The 26,728-nt window shown below is 33.0% G+C and overlaps 1 protein-coding gene across 1 annotated transcript in view; it reads left to right on the plus strand.

Moving 5' to 3' along the window:
• The window catches only part of LOC107454523 (extra spindle pole bodies like 1, separase), a 313,495-nt gene that overhangs the window by 33,801 nt on the left and 252,966 nt on the right, over positions 1-26,728 (plus strand). The window lies entirely within an intron of this gene.

Here is a 26,728-nt window from a genome sequence, read left to right on the forward strand (position 1 = left end):
ATCTTTGTCAACAGAGCGTAGGAAATTAAAAGCTCTTTGCGTTTGCTCGTCATTTAGTTTTTTTCCACAATACAATCTGTTGTCCAACACATTAGCAGCTAAATAAGAGCAGGGGTTAAAGCCATTACTTCTCTTTCTGAGAACCTTTTCATCACGTCTTTTTTTCCACATGCTTCTACTTCTCCTTTAGTTTGCACCAAATTTCAACACATTGTGCTATCATTTGCTTGAACTGCATCTAAAGCATTTGCAATCGGTTCTAAAATGCTTATATAATCAGAGCAATTTACCATTAAATTTACATCATTTACTAAAATTGAAGATGTTTTTATCGATTTTAAGTTTGTTGTCTTGGCAAACTTGCACCAATTTTCCTCTGTTTTCTAAAAAGGTATTTAAAGAATCGAACGTAGTGTTCGGATTGAGGAACAACTAGCATTTTCCCTCCATTTTTTCTTGACCAAGCATTTGGCAAATAAGTGTACTTAAGATATTTTATCACTTTAATAACATTTTTCGTAACATCAGGAAAATTTATATCTTTGGCTAAAAGATTTAAGGGGAATCGGTACCCAAAAAATAATTTTGATAAATTTTAACTTATTTCATTAAAGTTTTACAATTTATATTGAGTCAACAAACATGATACAATAATCTTCTTAAAAAATTTAATAGTTTGCTTTTGAAATTTTCTGAGCACATTCGGTAGGGAACCAGTAATATTAAATAGTATGGAATAATCATTATTTTCATTTGTTAAATTTTTCTAGCATTTATCGTAAAAATTTAGCAAAAAATCGAAAATTTTTCATATGATTAATGCACTCTTTTTTTTGTCTCACAATCCTTGCCATAAACTTGACTTTCATTGAGTGCATTGTAAGTCTTAGAGTCGCCATCAGAAAGTAATGTTGTATATCGGAAACCTTTATCTAAGGACCTTTTCCACAGCTGAAGAGCAGCATTTACTTCCATTGTGTCAGAAGAGCCAATGTGATTTAAACTACAGTTTTTTTTATGTCCTTCATACCACACAAAATATTCAGGGCTATTTTCACCAAGTTCTCCCTTTGTAAGTTCACAAGAAGCACAACGCTTTGACATGACGACGTAGTCAAGCACATAGCCAGTCAAAATGTCGATAACACAGCCAACGCCTACATTGGATTTGTGCCCTCTTCAATCACGTACCCTCAAATGATGCACTTATATCCACAATAGGAACATTTGGAGAATCATATGCAGCTTTCACTTTTTTGCCAACTTCCAATAATAATTAATGGTGGATTTTACTGATTCAGAAAGAATGTTCTGCTTGTGGCAGTTGAAAGTTCTGCTAGGCATTCCATGCATATTCATGTAAGTTGCAAAATGTCTCCATTGCATTATAACCTTTACCCATGTTGAGTAAAGTTTTCACTACTCGAGCATTGATGTCAAATACTTTTGTTTGTTCATCATTTCGTTTTGATGAATCAACATCACACTTTAAATCATCACATACAATTTTTAAGTTTTGTGAAAATCCACTTCGATTTCCAAGTTCTAAGTGGATCGAAGAACTTGCACATGAGCTACATTTTAGTCCAATCAAAAGTGCAGACAACTGATTGAGATCAAGAAACACATAATGTGGTGATTCAGAATCTATTTTTAGTTTTTTGCAAGGCAAGGAACTAGATGAAGGGGGTTCTAATTCAGAAATCCTTGTAATAACATCAGGAATATTGCTCTGTTTACTTTTTTTTGGTCTTACTCCATCTACTGGTTATATTATTTGCCCAAGCTTTACTGGCTCTTTTCTCACGAGGCATGTTGACAATAAAAATATATATTTACAAATAAAAAAACTAATAAAAACAACGATTAATGATGACTAACTATCAAATAAACAAAATAAGATAGTTTTGATTTTGAAAAAAACCGTTTGTGTTTGAAAATTAAATTTAGAATAAAAATAAACAGTCAAATCAAACAGAAGATGTAGTGGAAGAAACGATAGCTCTTCATTTCAGTCTGTTTTTTTAAACGTGCTTAGAACACCAGAAAATATAAATAATGCCAAAAGAGCCTGTCAAAAAATTTTTCAGAAAGAACTTAGTTTCGGTTTCTAAATACCGTGAGCTGCTATCAAAACTCCTGTCATAACTTATTTTCTAGTAGATATATAAATTTATTTTTGGTTTATGATTAAATTTTATCACCATCACAACGAAGTTAGTAAAGTTACATTAGCCAAAATCATTAAGCTAATTGCTATACATTTCGAAAATACGTTAGCTGAAAAAAAAAAGGAATAGGCAAGTCACTTAGAATAAAAATAAGACATTTGAAACATAANAGAATAAAAATAAGCAGTCAAATCAACTGTAAACAGAAGATGTAGTGGAAGAAACGATAGCTCTTCATTTCAGTCTGTTTTTTTTAAACATGCTTAGAACACCAGAAAATAAATATAAATAATGCCAAAAGAGCCTATCAAAAATTTTTTCAGAAAGAACTTAGTTTCGGTTTTTAAATACCGTGAGATGCTATCAAAACTCATGTCATAACTTATTTTCTAGTAGAGATAATGCTCTGAAATTTTTAACATTGATTTTTAAGATTCCATTTAGCACCTTAAAAAAAAATTTCAAAAATCGCTTTTTTGATGATATTTTGGGTACTGTGTCCCCTTAAGATATGAGCGGAACAACCATAATATATAATATCATAATTCTCAGTTTTATCTAGCTCTTCTCTCATTTTTTTCACGTTACTAGAATTGTCTGTGTTGTAACGGTAGATAAGTATACGTCCAAAAGAATTTATAAATTTATTTTTGGTTTATGATTAAATTTTATCACCATCACAACGAAGTTAGTAAAGTTACATTAGCCAAAATCATTAAGCTAATTGCTATACATTTCGAAAATACGTTAGCTGAAAAAAAAAAGGAATAGGCAAGTCACTTAGAATAAAAATAAGACATTTGAAACATAATCAAGTTATCTTGACTAACATATTTATTTGCATTAAATAATCGATATTTTAAACTAAAAATTTACATTGGATGCCTGACAATTTTATATCTTAATTTAGCTAACATTACTGTAATTTTAAATAGTTACTCATACCCTTAACATATCAGGTCTGAGAATAATTTATGCATAAAATAAAAGAAAGGGCACAAATAAAAAAAAACTTATCTATGGATTTTGTAGACCATTTCGCTGGTGACCGGTCACCACGTACAGCAGCTTCCTTAACAACGTAACTTGGGGAAGCAGAGAGAGAATGACTAACTTTTAAATTCCCCACCTTCTCTCAAATTGGCGCTGCGTTCGCTGACGTAGCAGGATAGGATTTTCCACTCTAGCCAAGGGTGGGGTAACATTTCTTCTCTCAAATTGGCGCTGCGTTCGCTGACGTAGCAGGATAGGATTATCCACTCTCTAGCCAAGGGTGGGGAACCATTTAAGTTATAGCTTTTTAAAAAATAAAATACGCCTTGCCCATAGAAAACAAAGTGCCCATAAATTAGAAATAATTAAAACATAACATCTGTCCACAAAGCTTCGTATGTTTACGTTGAACTTTTCTTTGCAATCAGAGATGGCTTGTTTTGTTAGAGTGCAAAGATAATCTGCAGTGTGAGACTGCTCTGACGTGTCATTAGTCGAAGTGAGGTATGAATCACCAGAAGATGTTAAGATTGAAATACAAATAAGGGGTTTATTGTGAACATTAGTCCAACCGTCAAGGTGCGATCTAAAACAAGATTTTTGTAAGAAGTAAAGATAGTGTGAATGGTAGCATGAGTTTGTGTAGTGATTAAAAGAAATCTTGAAATAACGTGGGGGATATTCTATAAATTTTGCTAAAAATATCATATTTATTTCAAAATAAATATCGGATATATATCAACGAACCCTGTTGCAAGCATAACAAAAAAACCTCAAGAAGACAAACAAAAACATTAATCTGAACAATAAGGTACCTTCCATTATAATATTCTATTTGCATCGAAAAGACATGTAGCCGTTTACTACATTCTAAGGAAGAATGCAAATATAACTCTGCTAAAAAAAATTTAGTAATAAAAATTGTGATTCATTACATGATAAAAATGAAAAGGTGCATTCATCCACCCAGTTTCACCAACAGCCAAAGTTAAATTTTGTTTTTCAACTTTGGAAGTTCTCCAGGTACTTAGCAGTTTTTTTTTCCGCTGAAGATTATGAGAAGAGGGTGTCGCTCAAGCCAATTTTGTTCCTTTTTCTTCGACAGACTTTGTCTCAGATGGGTCTAAAAACATTTAAGGGCTGGCTTGTTCTTCATACTAAAAAAAAATAAAGCTTTTTTTCGAAGAAATCATAGAATTCATAAATTATAAACTGGTTTGAAGTGGCCACAAATCTTGATCTTTCCAGAATATGGGGCGTTGTTACTGACAAATTATGCTTATTCTTAAATTAACTTATCCGATCCTCTCTAGACATGTCATCTTTGAAGAGACAATATTTTTGCAAATGCACAGCTAACGTATTTGTACCCTCCTTATTTTTGATTACAAAATCGAAAACAATTACTTTAATTTCTTTTCGAATTAAAAGAAATCCCCTTCTTGCAATACATTTTAAGCAAGCAGCCAACTCATTCTCATGTTCTGCAGGAATATAAGAAAGAGTTCCCACATGTGTCTCTTTTGCTATGTTATTTAACTTAATTGTTAAATTAACCTAATAGTTTTAACCTAATTAAATTAAAGTGTAAAGTTGAGAAGGGTATGTCAACAGCTCCAGCAGCAGCTCTCACACCGAAATTTTCAATCACTGAAAGAGATACGCTAATTTTGCTTTCTAGAAGCTTAGTATTCCTTAAGATTTTCCATTCTTTCTCATGGACTCATACTTCAGTTTGTATGCTATACACTTCTTAAATTTTTTTATTGTACATCTAAAAGCTCGCTGAAATAGAATAGTCTGAAATAGAACAAAATAAAACATTACTACTTGAAAATAAAACAAACATACTACTTATAAAATAAGTATTCTTGAAACAATTTAATTGAAAAAACTAGGACACAAGTAAGAAAATTAGTCAAGTTTCTGCTTGAATCTTCTTTTTCTCAATCAAAGAAAGACAATAAACAATACTAAACAGACAATACTAAATAAAAAATTATCTTTACATTTCACTTCGCACCTGCCTTGAATGTGTCTTAATGAAAAATTTTCACTAAGAAAGATTAAGACACATTCAAGGCAGGTGCGAAGTGAAATGTAAAGGTAATTTTTTATTTAGTATTGATACCAAAGAACAAAATAATTTCTGATTTCCAATTATTTTTATCACTGTGCTTGTATTAAATAAAACTCTTCTTCGCACTATTCTGTTTTGCTTTATAATTCCAAATGATAACAATTTAACCCAATAATTTTTTAATTCAATATATATAGGTGTAATATGTATTAAAAATAAAGAATTGAAAATTATATTACATACAGCAGATTTAAAACGTACTCCATTTCACAACATATGTATTAAATTTTATAGAATCAAATGGATTTGTATCGAAATTTTCCTCATAATTATACACTTCACCATGCATCTTCCCATTATTATGCTTTCCCTTTAGCCATACAAACAAGTCTCACCTTTTAAAAAACAGTCATATTTTTAAAAAAATGAAAGCCAGTTTTTGATTTATCACGTTTGTTTTGAAATTCTATAAAGCTTGTACTTCTTTGTACCTTAAGCAATCCTTTTTTTTTAAACTCATTTTCTTTAGTGACGACATGTAATATAAGAGTCCCATAATATTTTAGCCTCTTCACAAATCTGAAGCAAATTTTAAATATTGGGCTTATGTTTTTTGTTCCATAAAACACCGAATAAGCCAGATCAAAATACTTAAGTAATTTTTAAAGTGAAGTTTTGTATTTTTTCAAAGATCAGAATTGAAGCTTTGTTTCATAGAAGGAAATGATACATTATTTTTCTCAATCAATCAAAGAGTGTGTGTGTGTTTTCTTCATGAAAGATCAGAAACTGAACTGCATACCCTTGTTAGATACTATTCCCCAGTAATCAGACCTTAAAATTGTATTTAAAAGATTAAAAATTACGTTTCTATATCATACCTGCCTTGAACTTGAACTTGAACTGGAGTAGAGAACAAAGTACCTGTCCGCGAAGCGGACAATTGACCTCTTCATCTGAGGTAATGCCCGTGGGCGCCTGTAATGATGTCGATGAGAGAAGGGTAGAGTGGCGAGCGAAAACGCAGAAGCGGAAGTCACAAATTAGTTTAAACTAAGCGTGAAGAGTCCTTATATATGGTGGTTACTGGGTAGTAAGAGTGGCAATATAAAAGTTAGGTAAAAGACTAGGGGTGGTATGCTCGCGAGTCAAGGATCACCCTCCTGGTCATTTCCCCTCTCTGCGAGCATCCATATATATAAAGGGTGGCCACTATTTGTAGTGCTTTGATAGAATACAATCAGAGAGCATAAATGCAGTGATTGGGTTGTGGCTTTTCATGTCCACAATAAGCTCTTTATTTAGTAGGGTGTTAAATCCACCTGGGTCATTATTTTTTGATTTGCTATAGAAGCTAGCATTTAATTTGTTAATGAAATTCATAATAGGGTCGATGTTTAGGTCTTTTTTGATATTAGTGTTAGGTAGGTATCTAGGTGCACCGGTAATGCGTCTTAGAATTTTGTTTTGAACAATTTCAGGTTTGTTGGTCTGGGTTTTGTTAATTATATTGCCCCAGGCGGGGCATGCATAGGTGAGGATTGGCCTTAGGCATTGCAAGTAAAGTAGACGTTTGAGGTCAATCGGGAGGGAAGAATTAGCATCGAGTAAGGGTTTAAGGCAGTTGTATGCTGCATAGGTTTTGTTAATGATATTTTGTATGTGGAGATTCCACGTGAATTTGTCATTGAAGGTAACTCCTAAGTATGTAGCCTTATTCGTAATCGGAATTTTGTTGTTAAAGAGGATGACGTCACTATTAATTTTCTTGTGCCTTTTTTTCCTTCTAATGATCATAAGTTGAGATTTATCAGTATTAATCGCAATTTTATTGTTGCGACACCATTGTTCAATTGGGGGCATTTGTTCATTAAGGCTTTTAACAGCATGTTCTAGGTTTAAGGATCTCATAGCAATTGCTGTGTCATCAGCATAAAAAGCGATAAAATAATTATGATTGGTGTAGTTAATGGGAAAATCGCTTGTGATCATACCTGCCAACTCTCCCGGATTTTGCGGGAGATTTTATTTTCATATTTGAGGTGGTAGTAAATATATACTATTTTTTCTTTTATAAATTTAATTTTTAAATGACTTTGATCGCCACTATTCTTACAAAAATTAAGCACATATATCAATGTGCGTTACTATCATGGTTGTCAACTTAAGTTTTCTCAAATACAGCGCATTTGTTTGCTTAAAATTGAAGTTTTAATACCACTGGGAAAAATTATAATGGAAAGGATTAAAAGTTGCCAGGTATGCTATATGTTTAACAATATAATTACTTCATCTGCCAGGTGAGATTGTGCACATTGTATACCATGGCTTTTTTTTACCATGATAAACACTCATATCTTCCGCAAAAAACAAGAGTATCTGCTCAAAAATCAGTGCATAAAGACGAGTAATTTAATGTTATTATTGTCACATGAAAACGTAAAAAATTATCATGAACACAAGTTGGTGTAAGAAACCACTAACATTAAAACACATTTTAACCCAGTGTAAAGAACGTAGACTTCAGAGACAACACCTTGGTAGCGTTGATCCGTCATTAATTTTATTGATTGGAAATGATCCCCAATTTTCTTTTTCTCTTATCTCAAGGGCATAGGTTTCTATTCATAAATTTAGTTTTTCAAGTTCTAATTTATAAACCTTGTTTCAGTTGCGATATAGCCATCACTCGCTCTTGCGCCAATAACTCCAAACTAAGACAAGATGGTAATATATCTTTTAGTACAACAGGCCTTAAATTGCATTATAGAAATTTCGTCGCTTCCCACCTGTCAATATCTCTTAAAGACCTAGGTAGGCGACTGAATTCCGAAGGCATACATTGTAAAAGTTCTGTTTGGTACTTCCCCAACTTGTTTGACACTAATTCTAGTTCTGTTTGCTTTTTTCATTTCTTATCCAATACATCAGCAGTATTTTTTACCACACCCTGATCTTCCAAGTGCGTGGAATCCAAAAACTGACTGATGAACGAATCATACCTAGATTTAAATCCAACAATGTAGCAGCAATTTAAGCTGTAAAAAGTACTGGTTATTTTCAAAAATTTAACATATCCATCCACACATTTTCATTTCTACGTGTTCTTCTCGCAGCCTCAATACGAATTGTGATTTTTAATGGTCTTCATAAATGATCTTGCAGCAGCATCACAATTGAATTGTTCGATGCAAAATTAATGTTGCACAATCTTTTCAGACGATAATTGGTTGACTTCATTGAAAAACCATTTGGACATTCAGGTTTGACCTGCCTGCTGTGACAAACTATCAAAAAAGGAGAAACTTTTACTTCAGAGATTATGAGCCCTGAAATTGGCCAGAATTGTGTATCCTTGAGCTTGTCTTTCGAGCAGTTTTCAAAATAGTTCTAATACGAGGCAATTCGGAGTGATACTCTTTTAATGACCTTAATCGATTTCGCAGTTGTTTGTGATTCACTCGATTAGAAATTGCCCGAATTCTCAGTTTTTCAGAAAAAAATGCTGATTTGTTAGCCAAAACGCCTGAAATAATAGGGAGTATCAGAAGATACAAAATTAATAAATGCAGCATTTAATTCCATAGATTGTCCAGAGTGGAGTGGCACTTTCTAAATCCACTTTGTCCATATGATAGAATATTACGCGATTCAAGTACTATGTGTATTAATCTATTATTTATTATGCGTTCGAGTAACTTAAAAAAAAAACTGGTTAAAGCGATGGGTCGGTAATTACATTTTTTTTTCTATATAAGTGTTCTATCAACCCCTAGGCTGAGGTAAAAAGAGTCCTTTTTTACATCCATATGTAAATGTTGTTGCCTGGTTTGGGAATAACATATGATTTTCGGCAGTGTTGATAAACCGTATTCATAAAAATCTGTATTTATCTTCTTGGTTTAGTTTCGTCAAGTCGTTCATCTCTTTTGGTGTAGCTCTGCATATATTGCATGTCTGTGCAGACTTTGTATCAGTAATCGCATTGCATGTTTTTCCGTCAATCATTACCATACCTAAATAATGCTGCTTAACAACAAGAGATTGAGAATTATGTAAATTCACAACTGTAGGGACCAGGTTTTTAATTTTAATGTCCATCATCAACTTCTCTTGTTGAATAGCAGCAGTCGTTTCATTTTTGAACTCACGTTTTACTGCTCTGCAATATCTTGTGGAAGAAGGTCTGGGATTTTGCCACAATATTATTTTTTTTATTTTTAGGATCTCCGTTGCAAGCACCGTAGTGTTGTAGAGGCACCAAGCAAGTCATAAAAAGACTAGCATCTGAATTTGACGAATCTTGAAAAATTTGCTTATACAGGGAATGACCACTACTGCCATCGCAACCCCATTTAGAAATCAAAGTTTTGCATTTTGTGTGCAGAAGTATTAGCAAAAACATCTGATTGAACTTTTAAGATGCGTTGTGTTTTCAAATCTAGTAAGTCTTGAAAATTAATTTCACTTCACTTATGCAGATAGTCTTTCGATGGATAACAATGTGATTTAGCTTCTTGTACTTGGTAATAGGGTGGATAGACATTTATTTCACGTTCCAAGGCACTATTTCGAATATTTTGATATGCGTTTCTCGTTAATCCTGTTTGAACGATTAAAGCTAATGCTTCATCTGGTGAGTAAGCGTTAACATTGGAAGTTTTTTGTATCAAATTGGAGTTATTTAATTTTATTTCTCCAATAAATTTTACAGTTTCTGCATTGCCTTTAGATCGAATGTGTCTTTTGCTCGCATCGAAAATTAATTGTGGTTCTGCTTCTTCTCACAATTTTCGAAGTTAGCGTCTTTTAGTGCGTTCATTACTTGATGCATAATCTTTTTGCGACCTACCACGTTTTACAGGAATTGATGTTGAATTTGAAACAGTTTCTATCAACAACAAATAATAATAATTTACTCACATATTTTATGTAAATAATAAAAAATTTAATCAATCATAGATAATTTACCTTTGTATTGGAATGTATACAATTTCAATTCCGTGTCAAGCCAATCTTTATTTTGCTGGAGAAATAAATCTTTCTTGCAAGTGCATTTTTACCACTTCGCCATCTTCAGTAAAGCATCAGAAGCGGACTGAAATGAGAATTTTGGGTCTTTTTTCTTAAGCCAGGTTTCAGGCTAGGTGGAAGTGTTATGCTCGAGCGCTGCTTAAGGGCAGGCCGAGACTTTTCTGGGGACAAGGTACGAGAGGTTTTGGGGGGAAGAGATTTTGATACAGGTCTGCGAGAAGTGGATGGTCTAGTGAAATTAAATTGTGACTTCTGTTTTGTTTGTTGTGAGGTAAATGATGTTGAGCTATCTGTTTGCGTACTAACTGTACAATAGGAAATCTTAGCTGTCATGGAATAGGACGTACCCGGACGGGGAGTACGGGCAGTAACTATCCGGCGAGCTTCCTGAAACGTCAGATTTTGTGAGACTTTAACAGATTGTATTTCTTTCTCCTGCGACCATCTTGGACAATTCCTGGAGTAAGCCGCATGTTCACCCTTGCAGTTAGTGCAATGGAGCGGTAACTCACAAGAAGTATCCGAGTGGCCGGGAGAAGAGCAGCGAGCACAAACAGATGTACCTCGACAGGATGCTTTTGAATGTCCAAACCTTTGGCACTGAACGCACCTTAAAGGGTTTGGAACATAGGGTCGGACAGGACAGTTAAACCATGCTATTTTGACATTAGGTGGTTACGTTGGAGTGTCGAACTGAGGATAAGATGTTTCGTGGGTATGAGTTTCTCATCCCTGCGAATCCTTATCCTACGGACCTCTACAACATGCTGATCTTGCAGACTTTCTTTTATCATGTCCTCCGCAACATTCAGAAGTTCGAATTCTGATATAACACCCCGAGAAGTGTTAAGAGACTTGTGTGGCATAACGGTGACCTCAAAGGAGCAAATTTTTGTGCATTTTTAAAATGTGGTAGCCTGAGTTTCAGAAGTGACCTGAATTAGCAAATCACCTTAACGCAGTTTCTTTATCATGGCTGCTTCTCCAAAAACTGAAAGAAGTGCTTTGTGTATTAAAATTGGCGATATCTTACTAAAAGATGAATTTGGATTATTAAAGGATTATTTAAAGTTATCATGAAAAAACGAGCCTAGACATACGGTGTAGGGGCTGTTCCGCTGTTTTTGCTATGGTGTGCGGAACTGAACACCTTATTACTTTAAGCCCTAGAAAATTTCAACCTTTTCAACTACCAGCGGCACCACCCACCACGGAGTCCAACTAAGGGGATGCAAATAAAAGATTGGTTCTGACACCAATCCGATACTTAAACACCGACGCTGACTGATAGTTATACACCCGCGAGTCACTCCTGAAGCAGCCTCCACCCTTAACGAGGTGCCCAGTAGGTGACCTCGGGCTTGACCCTAGCCAACAGACGACGATTGTGACCAGCCGATTGGTGCACACAGGCCAATATGCACCTCCCGTTTACCTGAAGCAGGGGCTAAGCAGTGTATTGGGGTACCAGGATGCCCCTCAACTGCCAGGATCCAGTTTTACAGGGACACGGGTCTCCACGCACGGCAAACACGCGGGTGGTCTCTTCGCATCTATGTCCAACACAACAGAGTGGTAATTAAACACAGATGACAAGCACTCACCAGTAAATTTGGCAATCACGGCAAAGAGAAAGGGGAGAGTAGGAGTAAAGAGGGAGGAAAACGAAGGGAGGACAGATCACTAGGGTACCCTGGGGCGTGACTCCCTGTGTTAACCCAAAGAAGGTAAACGCCCTCAGGGGGCGGAAATACTGAATTTTCTCACAGTGTGAGCGTTTTGCGCCAACTGGAACATTTTGGTAGTGACATTCATCCCATTCTGTGCTTTATACAGCATATATTATTTAATCTGTATGAGAAAGGTTTCGATATTTTTTTCTGTGGTGGGTTCCCATCCATGTAGGAATCCCGGGTAATGATTTAGCCGACACGGTGCTACCCCCTTAAATCTGTCTGTACCTTTTTCAGTCGCGAAATCACATATTTGACATTTTGTAAGATCATTATCGCAACAGCAATTGGACTCTGTCAAACACGATTTGAACCCTTTACCTGTGGCACGTCTCCGCAGTGCAGATGTTAAACTTACCTGGCTCCGAATCGGCCATACTAGACTGACCCATCTTCATTTGTTATTCGGGGAACCTCCTCCTCAATGCAGCACTTGTAATGTTTTACTTTGCATATTTTTCCATTTCCATATTATTCACCATATTTTAATCTTTTGCCCGTGTTTCAACAGACATCGTCTTACCTTTTTTGTCAGTTCTATTTTATGTATGGGAGATTTGTTAGGTGACTCTCATCATCCTAACATTTTTACGTGCTATAGGCATTTTAAATTGTGTACAGGGCGATTCATAAAAAATGGGCAGAATTTTAGGAAATTAAATAATTTTTATCAAAGAATGCATGGTCGAAAACTTCAGTTCGCTCTTTTCGAGCAGACTGAAATTCTAAAAAAACCCTGCTATCCCGTTCTTTATGCACCTGTTATTCTTCTCCCTATTTACCATTCTTAGAACTATTGCTGCTAGATGCATTTGAAGGTATATCTACACAGTCACTTGTAGTAGGATCTAGATCGTAACTATATTCAGTTTGAAATTCTCTCTCTTCATTAAACTCTCGAATTTCTTCACCAGCCTGTGAATCAAATTCTTTCTGTGATTCTTCAACAAATGAGCAATTTTCAACATTAGAGATTGTCCTGCAATAAATTAATAGTAGTGTTTAAAAGACACTCTTTATAATAAAGATTAATAATCATGTTTTAGAAAATAAATTAACTTCGTAAACTACAAAAGTGCCATAGTCTCAGAATGAGGAAATAAGCATAATTTACTTCTGATGTTTTTTCTCGTATAGAAAATTAGATTCCTAACTTATCTGTCTAGAAAAAATTAAAGCACTTAACACATTTTATGAAATAAATTTATTTCATAAGCTTAAATGTCTGAATAATAATAATGTCCTTCATAAGTCTAAAAATATATATTTCAAATAATACTTCACCCTTATCAGATAATGTAATCAAGCTATCTTTAAACTAAATCTCAAATTTTACTCATTTTCTATTAAATTAATAGAATATATAATTATTAAAACACAGGCATCAGTTGTTATATCATAGGAGTGTTTTAAAAATATTGTATGGAAATGTATGCTAATAAAAATGTATGTTTATATTAGTAATACTTGTCCCGACAAGTAGCTACAAATAGCCGGAAACTCACTGATAGCATGACAGAGTTTTGGTTTGTCAGCATTTGTTTGAATAGTACTGTTAGTAGATTCTTTTAATTTTTTTTTCGTGCAGCTGAAAACACCACTATTTTTCTATTGCATGAAAAAATGTTTTCTTAAACAAAAGCTATCCTACTTAGATTTATGTAAATTACATTCTACAATTTTGAATAAATTAGTCTATACATCATATTAAAAATAAGACTTACTCATTAATTAACAAATAGGTTCCATCTAAAAACCTTAATGAATCTAGTCTTTGAAGATCAGTGCTGCACTTTCTTTTCGCAGCTGAACCAGTTGGTAGTTTTCATTTATTTCTCGTGTAAGAGTCTCGGATGGTCTTCCATTTCTTTTTTAGCATTTCCACTAAAAACAGATAGGTACAATGAAGTTTAGTGAAGAGGATTTATATAAATTAAAAAAGGTGATAAACAAGCTAAAACAAATTTGGGTGTTTAACAAACTGATTGAACAACTAGTTATAAAAAATAAACCATCTTTAAATGCTAAATTACCTACATATAGTACAATTGTGGGTGAAAATTTCATGCTTATAAAACAAATTGAAAAGAATTTATAAAAAATTAAGCTACTTTTCATACACATAAAGTCGCAATTTTCTAATTGCACTGGTATCTGAAAATTTGCAAAAATATGATTTAACTTTTGAACACCAGTGTACAAAGTCATATATGATAATATTAAGAGGAATTGATTTGTCATAACGGGTGATATAATTTGTTTTGCAACTTAAAAAACAAGATTAATAAATTAAAAAATTTTCCTCCCCACATACAAGTTTGCGACTATGGAGAAAGTTCACCCATTGATAAAATAAATTATTCCCTGTTTAAAAAAAATAGTTCAATCTTTATAAATTTATCAACAGAATTCTTAAGTGAAAGAAAATATTTAATTCTTATAATATAAATTTAAAATTGTTTTATCTGTATAAAATAATTGAATAAGTTACAATTTTAAATATATTAAATAAATATTTACTAACCTGCAACTCCAAGTTCTTCCGCAATTTCCAGCCATAAATTATTTTTTATAATAGAATCTTTGTATGATTTTGTTTTTACAGTATAGAGGAGAGGTCTCTTTTTCACTTCTGAAATCAATTTTTCTTCTAAATATTCTTTGCATTCCGCCATATTTTCGATTTACTTAATAACGTTCGCCTCAACTGTACGTGGGAATCAGAACGAAATGGATTCGTGCGGCAGATAACGACAAGGCTTGGCGTCCGATGACGTATTCTGACCATCCCCCAAATTGGCCAATCAAAGGCTGATGCTCACTTGACGCTGACGTTCGGCTGCGCGTACTGTTCTAACAAACCATTACTTAAGAATATAACTTTCCTTATCCTTTAGTCGCGAAATTAAAGCTGAAATGTTTTTTCACAAGTGGAAGAGTTAAGCCATATAATCTTGTTTCTTTTAAGGCCACACCAAGAGCGCGATTGCTGCAATGGACGTGAATATCCTTGGACTGCTCATCAATTATAAGTTTTGCAACGCATTTAATCTCGCAGACATATTAGCTGCTCCATCAAAACATAACCCTCTAATGCTGTTGAAAACTAAACCAAATAGAAGCTGTAGTCTCAGTCGGGTTATAAATTTCTAGAAATACCTCATTTAAGATTTATCTATTTTAAGCATACAGAAAATTTTTCGTTTCTTGTCATGTCTGTTGTACCACCCGCGATTAAACCAATAAATTGGCTCGTTTTAATACATTTGATGATTGATCTCTTTAAAGAATGTCTCACCAGCTCCAGAATTTCATTCTTACCATCTGGCCTGTTATCTCGTTTTTGAAGCCATTGTTTTGAGACCGGAACGTCCGTCTCACGTTCTTAAAAAAAAGTGTAAAAATTACCTTCGAAAGACTTATGGTCTCCAATAGCTTCACCAGATATAGCTAGATAGCTCAGCGAGCTTATAACGATTTTCATAGCAATCCAGGCATTTTTTTGTTCTTCCTTTTGGTTGCTTCAAAAGTAGATCGCTTATAATGGAAACTCCAGGTACTCGACTCACGACGAATGCAACAGATTCTTTGTGCATCTGACTCAATTCATGTGTATTAAATTTTTCCACGCCTTACTTCCAGTTCAAAAATCCAGTTGACAAAAATAATTTTTCCATTTTATTGTTAGAATTTTTAAGGCCTGATTGATTTGCATACACACTCTCAAAAATCTTCTTTTTCTTTATTGTAATCCAACCACGGGTATTAAGAGAACCAGGAATGAATGCAAGTTCTACTCTTAGAATTTTTGTTGGAAATTTGAAATCCGTTGTTGAGTAGCACTTTATATCGCAAGGCAAAATATTTCTTTGGCGCTTACATTCTTCCTCGAATTCGAAAAATCTACTTCATTCATTTCTTATCTTTCTTAGAATGTATCTCCCTTCTGCTCTATTGATGTGATTCACATTTATCCAGACCTGCTTCTTGTTGATCAAATACTAAGTGGTAATAGAACTCTGCGGTATTTCGTTGCTAATACTCGTCTTTCTGTTTTTTGAGAAAATCTATGTGTTCAGAAAAGTTGAATCTCCTGCATTTATGGCTGCTGTATTCAGAATCGAAAAATAAACTATCTCTTGGATTCATTCCATTATGTAAATAGCAATGATTTCACCACTAGAAATTTCTATTGTTCCCACACTGTTGATAACAGGTCTCTCTTTTTAGGACACTTTATATTCATTAGGACATGTCATATTCTTCCAAATAAAGAGGAGTGCTTTTTTTCCCTCCCAGTCAGTCTGTAACTTCTGCTATCAATTGCGTAGTAGTTTTTCAATATTATACTATTTTAAAATCGGTGCTAACTTCCCATGGAACAGTTCTTAAATCACACTTAATACTGGAGTTATAGGTAAAAGCAATTTTATATTCTTCGGAGTAAAATTGTGATACGAAATCCCAATTATGAAGTTCAGTAGTTCATAACACACGCTGAAATTTGATTTTTTAATATGCAAGAGTACCAATATGAATAGTATTTGATTTTGAAATATTTAATAAGAAATCGAGTAATAACGATATACCGGTAACTGCTAAGTATTGAAAAATATAAAAAAAACAACTAATGATAATATAATTTAGAAGAGAAAGGGGATTATGTCCGAGCAAATCCACATAGGTTAGTACATAGCATTATGCTGCAATTTGCAACCCAGAAAAAGACATCACTTCAAAAAAATAAGAAGAGAAGATAAATTTTTTCAACGAAAAACCTACTTCTTGCTCTCCATAGACAAAGTTGTCCTTCACCTACAAAAAATCAATCCACCAGAGTCCAATTATGGCACAAATGTATTTTATTGAAGATTTTTCACACTAATGAACATACAAATTGCAAGCATCATTGTAAAATTAATCACACTGGAGAATTCAAAGAGACACACGATTATATCCACTATTGCATGATGGTGATATGCAGTAGATTGAAGATGGCACATTTTTGTGAAACGGAAATAAAAAGGCTGGGGCGATTAATGGCGAGCGTTGTCACTCACGATAGCGAAGTTCAAAAAGAAACTGGAACTTTTGTACATGTACAAAAATGTTGTACATGTTGAATTGAAGAGATATGCATTTTTGCTTATTGAAAATCAAGGCAATCTAGGAGTAGTTCTGTGAAAAAAACGAAAGGCCGCAATGGCGGGGATGTCGACGCCATCGAAAATTTATAATCCGTCCCTCAAAGAGAGAGGAGAGGGAAGAAAAACGCCCCACAAGGGAGCTTCGTGAAGTAGCATGTGCTCATTCGCGCTCTATTTTTATGCAAAGCTTAAAGTGGAAGTGGTATTACTTAATTTGAAAGTAAAAGTTAAATTATCTAAATTTTACAAGTTGAGATGTTACATTATTTATTTTTAGTTAAAGTTACAGAAGCATTTTTCGCGACCGCGTGCTTGCCAAGATCAAAGATTCCGCCACAGGTGAGGAATGTTCCCACGGCGGGGATGAATGGGCAAGGAATTTCCTTGGGGAGAGTGTGCCTATTGCCTAACGCTTAACCTCTTCACCCCTGAAGATTACCAAAATGATTTAAAAAATTAATTGTTTTTTATTACACAAAATAACAAGAATATTGCAATTGATAAAATGCTTATAAAAGAAGTATTAATTTACATTATTCAATGCTATCATATTTTTTAATTAAAATTTATTATTAAACACTTTATGTTTTAATAATTAAGAATATTTTTATTACATTTACTTTGAATGAAATTTTTCAAAGCAATTATTTTTTAGCACTCATAAATAAATGTTACATTTGGTGCACATTATTCTTGTTCTAGATTTGCACCCCACCAGACGACAATTGGATGCATTTTTGTCGTCCATGTACCTGGGTATGTGACCTACGTTATCAAATTGTACATCCTTTGGAGGACGATCAATAACGTTTCGTTGTTTAAAAGGCACAGTAAATTCTTCTTCAGAGGAGTTAGACAGTTTACGTGGCCTCCCTCTGCAAGAGCACCCAGATACATTCTCTTCATACTTCAACAAAGATGAAGCAATAATCATTCTATACTCCAAAAGGCGCATGTATTTTTTCAAACCATTGCTTTTGTGAAAGCGCACATAATAAATCCAGCAATTAGATATTGCTAGATCCACAAAATGCGTAAACATAGGCACAGTCCATTTTTTTGTTCTTATAGAACAATGATAGTATGCTAAATACCAATCACAGAGATCAGTACCTCCCATAGAAATGTTATACATTCGAATTACAGCAGGCTGTGGAATGCTAACTTTTTTTCTTCTCTTCTTTACTCCACCTCATACAAGATGCATTTGGTTCACTTCCTACACAAGTACATACCCTCCAACTTATGAAGATTTTGAAAATAATTCTTTTTAGTGGTAGCCAACCAAAGGAGAAATTTTTAAAGCAAATGGATCTCTCATAAAACTTTTATCAGAACTTAAGAATCTAGCCATATGGCCTGCACTTTTATAAGTAATAGTGGACAAGTTACGCTAAAATAAATTTTTTTTAAATATTAAGACATTAATTTTGCTACCGTCTGAAAAGAAGATTTCTGAAACTACGGAAATTCCGTAGCAGTTGGAGGGTATGCAAGTAGATAAAAAAGTAACACACTTGTTGTCCATCCATTTGACAACACACATCTTGTCATCCTCTCGAACATACTCGTCCCATTCCCCTCTTTTGAGTTGTTTGTCACTTTTAACTTTTTTTTGCACAAACCCAATTCTGTTACTATTTAGAGTCCCGACTGAGAAAATATTGTGTTCCAGCAGATATTCTGCACATTTTATAGAGGTAAAAAATCTATCAGTGTAGATAGCGTGCTTGGAATCCTGGGGAACACTTTGTGATAAAAGTTTCACTACACCTACACCCAAACTTGAGAAGTCCAAGAGGATTGGGTTTACTGGGAACATATTGCCTGAAGTGGCATCTCCCAGAAAAAGGAATCATCTGTTCATCCAAAGAAATGTGTTTAGAACGAGGCAAGGTTAGACACTTTTCCCGAATAGGATTTAGGAAAGGTCGCACTTTCCACAAAGTATCTGGATTGTTTTTTCTCGATTCATTATCTGCAAAGTGCAAGTAATTTCGCAATTCAAAAAGTTTGTCCCTTGTCATAGTTTCTGTAAAACAGTTAATTTGCAAATCTCGGGACCAATATAATTTGACTTGGGGAAATTAGAGCGTTCCCATAACAATGTGTAAGCCAACTAGTTTCATAACTTAATTAACTGAAGCTTTTACAGATTTGTGGTTTCTTTTTTCAGCAGAATACAAGTTAGTCTGATGTGCCACTTCTTCAAATAAATCAATACTTATATATTCAAAAAAGGATTTAAGAGGCGATTGGAGTTCTAGGACAGCAGCATTATTGCAGCATTCCGAATCATCCTACAAGAATAAAAATTACAATCGCTTTATTTCATATAAGGAAATGCATTTGAAGAAATATTTTAATTTTGTTATGAAAATTATTTTAAAATAATAATTTGACAGTACGTACTTCTTTGCTTTCCATGTTTTTTCTCTTGGTTGTTTCGATTGTTTATTAACAACTATTGGGGTAGATGGACCACTCGAATCTGAAGAGTGTTCATCTTTACTTCCTTCATCTTCATTTGGAACAGGCCATCCGTCATCACTATCGCTTGATGCATCAGACAAATAGCTCTGTTGTAACAACGCCTGAATCTCATCTGGAGTCAATAAACCTAAAAAAATTAATTTCATATAAAATTTTAGAGTCATACTTTGTCACTACTTCTTTATTGCTGCTGTATGTTCAAAATTATAATTTTATATTAGGTTAATTTTAAACAAAACAAACAATAAATCTACTCTGCACTTAAAAAATAACTAAGTTACTTCTTTTTGTTAAAAAGTCATATAATTTAAAAATGTACATTCCAAAATGTTTTAAACAACTTTAAATTAAATAATAAAATAGTAAACAAACATTTACATGCACTCTGTGCATTTAAACCATAATAACTCAGCTTATTAATGTTTAGTTTTTGTTAAACTATACAATGTTCTAATATAATTTTAGAACAAATTAATTGAGTAAAAAAACAAATAATTATCATACTTATGCATTTAAACAATAATTACTTACTATTAAACAATAATTAGATCATAATTTAAGCGATAATTACTCATTAACACACTTGTATCATATTACAATAATTTAAACATAGGGGACGAAGTTACACAAATGTGTACCTAATTATAATTCTAGGTACAGCTTTTCAATAAAACATTTTTACAAACAAAACTATTCTAAGAAGATGTTGAAAGATTAACTTACTTAAAAATGCTTTTATTGGATCTATAAATAATATTTAAAATACTGAAAATTACTTACGTTTTCGAGGACGCGAAGACGTCGCCATTTTGGGAAAAACACTTTTGTAAACAAACATTTCTTGAGGAAAACGGTGTCTGTGCTGCCATCTATGATATTCATTACAAAGCTCAGACAATTGTGGATATCAGGTCGAAATTACAAATTTTTCCAACAGAGAGTTTCACAAACAAGGATTATGAGGTCCACATCTGTGGACCTACGGAGTGATGAGGTTAAGGTTGGTTGGTGTCGTATCCTCTATTGAATCATATTTCATGGTGTGCTTGAATAGTTTTTGTTATTTCTATGGCATTAAAAAAATACAAATCCTCTTTAAGAGGTGAAGGCCTGCAGCGACTGCAGGGCAGTTAAAAACATGATATGGTGTCAGTTCCACATTAAGACAGTTGCCACAGTTTGGATATTTTCTAGTCTGATGAGAAATCTGTAGAAATTTTCATGTTTTTATGATGTTTTGTTCTTAGTCTGATGAGAATAGTGGCTGTCTTCCTATCGATGTCAAGATTAGTTATTTGATCGTGGGCTTTGATTTTTAAAGGGGTGAATAGTCTTGACTTTGCAAAAGCATGTGCATCTGCCAACGTGGTTGGGATTGAATTTTGATTTAGATCTCTGGCATTTTTAGCCAAGGAATCGGCTATTTGATTGAACTCTAGGTTCACATGGGCGGGAATCCACTGCAAGAAGCAATTTTTCCGGAGGCGCTGAAGTTGTCCAAGTTGTTCTATGATATTCAGGACAAGGCTTGAGGTACCTTTGCTGAGGGTCTGTAAGGCAGACCTGCAGTCGCTGAAGATGGTGATACCACTAAGCTGCTCCGAAGGTTCAAGATTGATGTACGTTTCGATAGCCGTAGAAATGGCTATCAATTCTGCTGTAAAATTAGATGCGATTTTTCCAGCACCAGTTGCGAATTCTCGTTTTTGATCATCAGGTAGGAGCAGTACCACTCCCGCACCTCCGTATGAGGTTAAGGGGCGAGAGGAAATTGAACTAGAAATAAATAATATAAAAATTAAATTAAAACTTGTGACTCGATGTCACAAACGACGTAACATTTCATAACACACATACATATATAAAAACAAGAACATACGAACTTCAGTGAAATAATTGTAAGATTGTCACAACTTTAAAATATAGATCCAGAGTTTACCAAAAGAATAAATAAAGAAAAATATGACAACCGAAGCTGACGTCGTCAGAAGGTACTAGCCCCGAAAGTCATAAATGCAAAACTTTTTCTATCGAGAGAGCACGACATTCGTAAGTTGCTCTCTCTGTACCCCAAAGGTTTTGCCAAAGTCCGGGTAGAGAAAATTCAATGCCAAAACAAATACAAAAGTATAAAATATAAATTAATACATAAAGATACAAGGCTCAAAAACTTGCTTGATCTGACTACCATGCATCAAATAAATTGAAATAAACGAAAAAAACAGCCCCCCCCCCCAAATTTAATGCACAGAATGAAGAAAAAAGAAAGGAACAAGAAAGTAGTTCCATCATTATTAGAAATACTTAACCGGGGCAACTCGGTCAAGACTTGATCATGCCTTATTAAAAGAAACTAATCATTTTCAATCATTTTGTTAATTTTAATTTCAATATTGCAGAAATTAAGAGGTAAAGCATTATTTTTCAAAGAAATTACTTGTTGCCTCTTGAAAGTTCTCAACACTATTGCAAATTTTATTAATTATAGACAATTGAGAAAAAACCTAAAGTCCAGAGATTATTTACATTGAAATGTAAATAAAAAATATTTGCATTCATCAGTTAAATATTATTGAAACAAAATCTAGATTGAAAATGAAAATAATAAATGTTCTTTATCTATAAATAAGAAATCATTTAACAATTTGCTCATTTTGAGCTTGTAAATAAAGCAGATCTGATAAATGATTCCTTCTTACACAGACAGTTCATCACATCTGTTTGGCAACAACAATGGGATCTAAAAATTTACAACAAGTTACACTCTGTGAAAACAGATTTTAACCCTTATCCTGTATTGAGTCCGCGGCATGCAGATGTAAAATTAAACCGTCTCCGAATCGGTCACACTCGGCTGACCCACCTACATTTGTTATTCGGGGAACCTCCTCCCCAATGCAGCACCTGTAAAGTTTTACTCACTATTCATCATATTTTAATCATCTGCCCATGTTTTAACCGTCATCGTCTAATCTTTTTTGGTAGTTCTATTTTAACTCTTCAAGATTTGTTAGGTGACTCTCATCATCCTAACATTTTTGCGTTTCAACGCGCAATTGGTCTTTTATACTGTATATAACTGTTTTATCCTATTCGCAATTTTATCTGATTTTATTCATCTTTGAATGCAACTGTTTTATAATGCATTACTAAGTTTACATTTTATCTGATTTTACTCACTTTTGAATACCTCTGTCACGTTGTATTTAGTTTTATAAATTCCGTGTGACTTTTAATGAAGAAAATTTGTAGTATACATTTACCTTTATTTTAAAACCGTTCGTTTGGCGCAGCATGTCCTCCTTTGGACTTTGTGCCATTAAACCCCACATTCAATCAACCTTCTTACACAGATAAATTGCTTTAGTGTATCTTGTGATGAAGTCGTAAATGTTTTTTTTTTTTTGTGATATTAAAGTTAATTATGAGATTTAATTTCAAGGCGTCACAGTAACCAAATGTAAGCAAAAGCATTGAAAAATAATTTATTACTTATGTTAAATTTTCACCACTCAAAAATATTTTACTTCGCTCATAAAAGATTAACTATCATAGTTTTCTCGTAATACAAATCTGCACTCCGAGGATGACGTTACTATGAAGCCTTGAATCTCGGTAGATTTACCAAATCACTATTACTCTTTTGATTTTCAAATTTACTGAAATTAACATTAAGCGGGGTTCGTTACAATAGGCTTGAGAAATCTTAAAAAGAGTTCTTATCAAAATTCTTGCTAATAAATGAGGTTTGCTAAATTGGATTGTTGCATTGAAAACCTCAAATCTACTGTCAAGGCTATTCACTTCTTCTTTTAAGGAGGAAGCCCCCCACTGCTGTATCAATAATCTATGCAAACAACGTCTTAATGACAGCCATCGAGTAGACACGTACTTCAAGATTTTTCTTTGCCCGGCATTAAACAAAGATTAAAATTTTTGTCGCCTGGATTTTTTTTTGCGCTTCTTTCCAAATAGAAAAAAATATCTATATGACTATCTATTTTATCAGGAAAGACAACTGCTCTCTTTTGGGCACCCAAATTAATCAAATGGCCAGTACAACCAATGATTTCTAAATGTCCAATTTCTTTTTTAAAAAACCCCAGCAACTCCGCTTTTTTCACTCCAATCATTACTGGCGCGTAATCAGCACCAAGAGAATTTTCAGCAATTTTCAAAATTTATATTATTTATATTCAACTGTCTTAAATCAGATGGGCAATATTTATTTATACCAGCTGAGTCTCCTTCTAAATCAGAAGTAGTTATTGAGAAATCTTTAGAGTTGACACTGACATCAGAGTGCTCTCAACTATCATAACAGCAAGGGGATACAACTTAGCACCCGACTTGTTGCTACCATCAGTTGATACTGAAAATAGATATTTTTTTAATATTTCTACATATGATTCTTTTTCAGTTGTAGCCATTTCGCTTATAATGGCTGTTTTGTTTTTTTACCCTCAGCATATTTCTTTGCGATAGTATAGTTCGGAAATTTTTTCCGGAACAATGGTGCATTATGGTCAATTTATGGGCAAATTGTATAAAAAAAATGCAGTAAAGTACGCTTCTGCCCTTATAACAGAATCGTCATCAATGGCAAAAGAAATCTCTTAGAAAAATTTCATTTCTTCTTTGTGCTTTTTGCCCAATTATCTTGCCTCCATGAACGATATCAGAACAAAAAGCAAGCGTGCTTCCTTTTCTCAATACAATAATTGACGGAAATTCATTGGTACATAATTGGTTAAAATTGAATACATTTTTCCGTTTCGATTTAGACATCCTTAAAATATTTTTTGAAAAAATATAGGAAGACAAAATGAATAATGAGAATCGCGTTGTCTTAGTAAACAGTTTGTTGTCAACTGTTGAAAGAATACGCAATAAAAAATTATAAAAAGAGCAGGATACGATATCGGTTTCAACAATCGAATGCCGGAGTTTCCTGCATCTGTACTGACTAAGGTTCCTATATGTACCATGAGAGCTGAACTATCCGCCATTATGGAGCAGACAAGTTACGTATGTTAGCCTTCAAACTCTCACGCTAATACTGTTTGGATACCAAAAATTATTGAAATGGGTGGTTATCCGGTAATAAATTGCAAAAACAGTTTAAAAAAAAAGCTTTAGAATAATTAGATTTCTATCAAATTTGAGAAGAAATGGATAATAAATTGCAGAAGATGATACAACTGGCAGCCTGGAAGGGGAACTTGCTTGAGAGAGGTACATACTCATTTATTTATAACTTATTAGATTTATTTACTTATGTATGTAGTATGTAAACATTAAGTTGTTAGAATTTGTTTTTGAGTGCTTGTTTTCGTCAATTTTTTTTTTTTTTTTGGTTGCTTGAATTATAGTTTTAACTATGTACTAAATATAGGAATTTTTATTGAAAATTCATATTTATTTTCAATGTTGTACTGCATTTATTCCTATTTATTTTCCATATTGTTCTGCATTAAAAAATCAATTTCATTCTTTTTATTTATCATATTTTGATTAGCGTGTTTCAAGGTTTCGTTTTCAATTTAGTGATTATTTATTTCTTCATCTAACTCAGCTCAAAGCTGTTTAGAATATTCAATCGGATCAATGCACTGATAATATAACAATGTATGTGTTTTTTATTTTGCGACAGCCCTTGAAAACTATGTATTACTGAAGCTAGATTTATAAGTGGTTTAAACCTAACAAAACTGATTTACTTCTGTTGATTTGGTTAAAATATGGTAACCCTACTTATATCTTTTAGAAATCAACTACTCAAAAAAAGGAAAAAAAGATTTTTTGATGAAGTTTTATAAGGAATTTCAAAGGGCGAATGAACAACAAGAAAAGTTTGATACAGAAATTCTTAAGTTGTTACAAAGAAACAATGAACTTTGTAGCCAAATTTTATTGAATGTATGAAATAAAAAAACTTAAATGTATTATATGTTCTCAGTGCATTCATTTTAATATTTTTTCTTGTACAATTCTGCTCTTAAAATTTAAATTTTGGTACTACATTTTTGTATTTAATTAACTGTAATAATTTAAAATAACGTTTTGTTAAAACTCCTAAGACAATTTAATAAAATTATCTTTCTACTCTTTATTCTAGAACTGATAATGCAAGTAATCTTAAGGTTTCTAACAGTTTTATTATTATTATTATTTTTTTTAAATTTTCCTCAAATTTGCTAATAGTACCGTTTTTCATAATATTGGCATAAAGAAAAAATGCTTTTAGTTTCTGCTATCAGTTCTCACTCAACAAAGTAATTGAACTGGCAAAAAAGTCATTCAAAATATAAATTAGAATCTTTTTTTTTTCAATAATTTGCGATTTTCTTCTAAAATTTTTCTACGTGTAAATATAACATGGTACATTAACTAATTTAAAGCTAATAATTGGATCAGATATATTTTAATTAGGTATATATACAAATTGAGATTTTTTTTTAAGCATAAACATTTTTTTATCAACTGTTTAACTTTTGTGTAGATGGTCCAAAGCAGTCAACAATCGTAAACTACCCTTAAAATTTACATCTTCCTTTTATTTATTTAATTTAAAAGATGAAGATTATTGAGAATTTTAATTTTATATTCTGTTGCAAGTTTGGAAAAAAACCATTAACCTATTTGAAAAACCAGTTAGCGCACATATATTTACATGTTTTTTATGAACTGAGCATGATCAATAATGTTCATTGGTACTTGTTTTCCCTGGCTACCGGGATGAAAACAAAGCCAAACTGTTGACTTAAAATAGTTGTCCTCTAATAATTACTAAAAGTAACATTTTTAATTTATAAGAAAAAGGTTACCGTGTTCGATTATGTGAACAGTTCTATAGCAAGAACAGTTCTATAGCAAACCGCAAGTTTATGTTGCTATTTATCTCGGCTGCCGTGAAAAACATGTTTCTATTTATTTAGTTAATATTTTTGTAAAGCGTGCTTTCATAAATAATTTTTATTTAAAAATATATTCAATAACTGAAAAGTTTAAATATTTTTTATATTTTTAAAAGACAGCTATTAATTCAAAAAATAGAATGAGCCACTTAATATTAAG

The sequence above is a fragment of the Parasteatoda tepidariorum genome, chromosome 10 (assembly GCF_043381705.1).
Source record: "Parasteatoda tepidariorum isolate YZ-2023 chromosome 10, CAS_Ptep_4.0, whole genome shotgun sequence".
In the NCBI taxonomy this organism is placed as follows: Eukaryota; Metazoa; Arthropoda; class Arachnida; order Araneae; family Theridiidae; genus Parasteatoda; species Parasteatoda tepidariorum.